At 45.4% G+C, this 4,674-nt stretch overlaps 1 long non-coding RNA gene across 3 annotated transcripts; it reads left to right on the forward strand.

Annotated features, from left to right (window-relative positions):
- The first annotated feature begins 648 nt into the window (after nt 1-648).
- LOC112550502 lies at nt 649-4,145 on the forward strand. 3 transcript variants are annotated; one of them, XR_003094391.1, is made up of 4 exons: nt 651-747; nt 2,141-2,221; nt 3,160-3,275; nt 3,959-4,145. It is a non-coding gene; the product is annotated as an uncharacterized LOC112550502 (long non-coding RNA). The 3 variants fall into 3 exon arrangements; XR_003094390.1 differs by lacking the exon at nt 3,959-4,145 and having other exon boundaries at nt 649-747; nt 2,169-2,221; nt 3,160-3,900; XR_003094389.1 differs by lacking the exon at nt 3,959-4,145 and having other exon boundaries at nt 3,160-3,900.
- Nucleotides 4,146-4,674: the final 529 nt, after the last annotated feature.

The following is a 4,674-nucleotide window of genomic DNA, read 5'->3' on the forward strand; positions in this document are numbered from 1 at the left end:
GGAGAGAGCAAAGGGAGGGCACTTTAGAGTGGAAGGGATGCAGGGGTGAGTTGCCACCAGGGTCATGTTATAGCCACCCCTGGTGAGCTGGTCCTCTTACAAGTGCTTTAATGAGATCTTTTTACAAGGCCCACATTTTCCCTTTTCACAAGAATTGGGCAGTAAACACACAGCAAACAGCTTAGCAGGTAGAAAACTTAACTGAATGAACAACACAAATACATTGTTGATGGTTCCCAAACAGTAGTAATCCAACCCAAATAAATAAGGCTAAATAGCTAAAACTGACCAAATGAAAAAAACAAAACAAAACAGGTTAATTAAAAAAAAAATTAAATAACCCAACAAACAAACTAATTGTTACTATGTACAAAGTCCCAGAAAACAGTAAATTAACTATGTGCAATGTGTAACCAGAAAAATAAAAAGTTAACTGTGTGCTGAGTGCAACCATAAAACAAGGAACTGCAGAGAACAGCTGTTGAACAAAAATTAACTTTAAGCGACTAGCCACAAAACAATAAATAACTAAACTAAACTGCAACCAGAAAAGGGGAGAGGGAGGAGATGGGGTTGAACTTACAGAGTAGCCAGGAAAAGTACTGGAAGCTATAATATAAGGCTGCATCCTGAGGTGCAAGAGCATAACTTGAGCATTAGTGGTTGTGATGCTTGTTGCCTGCAGCCCCCACTTTGTATTTCCCCTCCCAGGCCTCTTCTGGCTCCTGTCATGCTGCTGGAGTGCAGGTGAGCGGTAGGAGATTGACTGTATCTAGGGGGAATCCAGGATGCTGCCCGTGTCATCAACCCAGTTCTCCCAGATCTCGTAGGTGGGAAAGAGCAGATCAGGGCTGCAGTCTCCCCACCCCCGCCAACCGCCCCCAGTTCTGCCAGACCCCTCAGTGGAGGGAGCATCTGACCTAAGCTAGGCACTGCCACATGCAGGTGAGACCCACAACCACCCCAGTGTCTCTGTCTGTCTGGCAAGTTATTCTGCCTTCCTATCTCTCTGCCCTCCTCCTTCCCTCTAGCTCAGGGGCAAGCAATTATTTTGGGTGGAGGGCCACTTACTGAGTTTTGGCAAGCCATCGAGGGCTGCATGACAGGTAGCCCAGGGCAGATTAATATTAATTTTCTAAACGAGGCGCGGATAAAATGGCTGGTTGGCCCACATCGGGCCCGCGGGCCACATTTTGCCCACCCCTGCTCTAGCTCCTTCCTCCATCCTATTTCCCAGTCACTTGGAGCACAGCCCTCAAAGCCTCTGGCAGGAGTGAAGCCTGTGGGAGCCAGCGCCACTGCCCTGCACCACCAGGGGTGCAGGGCTGGTGTCCGTCCACCTGGGGAGAGCCTGGGTGAGCAGGCAGCGGCCAGTGCACCCCCCACCCATCTGGCTGCAGACAGCTGGAGGATGTTGTTGGGGTCCGCACTGCTGCCAGGGCTGGGTTGAGCATGCCGAACTCCTTAGGGCCCTGCTGCAGCTTCCCCAAGGGTGCTGCCAGGCAGCGCTCATTTTACAGCCCAATCACATCCACGCATGGGGCTGAAGGCAGGGCAGGAAATCATCCTACTTGTTGAGTAGCCTGGTGCAACACAGTGGAGGACACATTTGGTGGGGGATGCACCTCTACAGGTCCCAGGATTGGAGTTTGGGCCTGTACAAGGATCTGGGTCTATCCTTTGAATAGTACCAGCATTTGGGCCAAGGACCCTATGTGCTCTGGGGGCCGTGACTGATCAAACCAGCCCCCAGCTGCTGTAGGACTTCCTAGTCCTCTATCTGTCTGTGGCCTCCGTCCCCCAGAGGCATTCCGCTTCTCTGTCTTCTTGATCCTGCCTCTTGCACTCTTCCTGCTGCTCTGACAAGTCCCTGATTTAGAGGAATGTCTTACCCTAGTGCAGCAGTTCCACCAAAATGTTGTTGACAGCTTATTTCCTTCGTGGCCCAAACTGCAGTTTCTTGCAGTGAGGCTGAGGGGTGAAATCCTTGCAGACTGAGCTGTGTATGCCTTGGCAGGGCAAGGAAGTGTCTGTGAAAGTATGCACCAAGATGCCCCTCATACCTGTTTTTGAAATGTTAGAGCTGGACTCCCACAGGACTGCTGCCACCCAATGTCCAACTTTGTACCTTGTATTATAGCTGATCTGGTGTCTCTGCTTATCTTGAGGTGGCTGGAGGAAGAAATCTCTCTAGGAAGCACCAGAACATATACCAGTAATGGTGAGTTAATTTTCTGTTGCTTCTGCATTTAAGCATTACTTCTAGAAAAGGGATTGTGCTTTCTAGATGCAGCAGTTTGACTGTCAGTAGCAGAAGGGTAGAGAAGGACTGGGTTTTGAAAACCTGTCGGACCAGCCAGGCATCCCTGCATCTCTGGTTTTTGGGGTGGAAAACTCATTGAGGTCCCAGAATGGAAAAAAAGTTGCTCATCTTCCTGGGAAGAGGTAGGGTATCTTTAAAGCATGCATGGGACCTGTTCAGAAGCCTCATTGTTACACAGCACATATACAAGAGGACGGGTCTTTCTTTACTGAGATGGTTGAGTGTGGTTTGTCTTGCTCACTCATTTGACCAATTGGCTTATGTTTCTGCTGAATGAAAAATTGCCCCCTGAATGGGTTAGCATTGGAAATTCACTGGTAAGTTGCTTAAGCCAGTGTTTCTCAACCGGTGGGACGGGACGTGAAGGTGGTCTAGGTGGGATGCGGAGAAGTGGCGGGCTTGCCGCTGGCTCTTCTAGGTTTGCTCATCGATTGGCCGCTGGGGGGCCCCCCTTTCCCCTGCTCATCGTTTATCATGGTGGGACCAGGGTTTTTGGGACCAATGGTTGGTGGGACGTAAGGTTAGAAAGGTTGAGAAGCTCGCCGGTTTAAGCAACTCGAGCATGGACTGCACTTTCACTCCCTTGCCCTAGCAAAGTCACTGCTGTGGGGGAAAGGGGATTGCAGGAACTGTTTGGATTTATTTCCTATAGGAAGAACTGAATCGCCTCTAAAGCTGTATATGGATCCTTTGCTGCCAAAGATTGTTGACTTTCTTGCTTTTTGCAATGGCCTCAGCTGACAAGGGCTCTGTTTTAGCTGGTTTTGAGCCAAATGCCTAACAGCCCAGTCACTGACATTATGCAGTTCAAACCATCTTTTAAATCTCCCTTACAGATGAGGCCATATGGATGATCTTGTGACAGAGGTAGGAAGGGAGCACATGGCAGGGAGTGAGGTATCCTGGCAGAACAATCATGCCACCCCCTTTGGCATGGCTTTCTACAGAGATGGTACTGTTTGGGTTGTTGTCTTTTTTTCATTCTTCCCTGCTTGTCAGCAGGGAGCATATGGTGAGGAACGGGGGAAGAGAAGGCAAAATCCTGATATCACTTCCACTCTGAACAAAAGCTAGGCATCCCCTACAGAAGCCAAAATCTATCCTGATAGAATTGCCCTGCGGAAACAGAGCTGTCTCCTTGTTCCCATAACGGAGGAACTTACATGTCCACAGGGGGTAATGGAATTGCTCCTATGCAATTGTTGGGCATCTCAGAGTTGATCACAAGCTGTACTTTGGCTGTCCACTAGGTAAAATAAAATTCTGTTCAAAATGTACATGCATTGTAATGAGCCTCAGGCACTCTATCATTCCATCAAGAAAATCTTCCGGATGAAAAAATTGTATCCACCCAATTTAATATAAGTAGATATTTAGCATTTTGTAAGATTGTTTCATTGTCGGGGTTTAAAAAAATTTTTTTTTATTGTGAAACTGGATTATTTTCCTCCTGTGTAGGTTATTTCTCTTTCTTTATTTTTACAAGCACTTTAGCAAAACATTGTTGTTTTTTTTATCAGCAGTAGATATGTGAGAGAGAGGTGGGGGAGGATTGCTTAGTGACTGCCAACTCCAAAAGTCTGTATTTTGAATTAAATTACTTTTCACTTTAAAGCTCTGTTTTCCTAATTTCAGTTGACTGAGTCATCTTGAAAACTTTCTGACCTAAAATAAGAGAGAAAGCGTCTTGCCCACAGAATATATTTCCCTGTTTGTATCTAAACTTCATGAAATCTAGAAAATTATCAGGATCACAGAAGGTAATGAGATACAGGAATGATATAAAGAAGGCAATCAGAAAGGTCAGAAGCTCTCTTGGGACTGTGTTATTCTTATGAGCAACATCATATTTCTATTTTAATCATTGTAATGTTCCATTGGGTTAAAATAAATGTTGTCTTTTATTTTCCACAAGCCCCCTGACAAAATATTTGTTACCTGATGAAAAGAATCCACTTATTAGGTAAAATGGATTCTTCATTAGTCAAAATCCTTCATTTGTCAAAATTGTTTATTCAGAACTATTAGTACTTTTTGTAATACTGAAAGTATATGTGGATTTAAGAAAAAAGGTATTTTTCTGTCCAATAGCAGGTATGGATACATTGCAGATATGATAGTACCACAGACCAATGCATGTATAATTGATAGGCTCTTTCCCAAATTCCTCTATCCCTTGCACTCACTACTCTGGCTCTCTTTAAGCTCAATTTTCTACAGTCATAATGTCTGCCTATTATTTACTTGAGGAACCTGTGAGCAGTAAAATGGCTAATCAGACTGCTTTATATGTTTTCAACCACAATCTTGAACACCTTCAGTATATTCTCTAGGCAATTTACTGTTTTTCA

Source organism: Alligator sinensis, unplaced genomic scaffold (assembly GCF_000455745.1).
Source record: "Alligator sinensis unplaced genomic scaffold, ASM45574v1 scaffold248_1, whole genome shotgun sequence".
NCBI lineage: Eukaryota > Metazoa > Chordata > Crocodylia > Alligatoridae > Alligator > Alligator sinensis.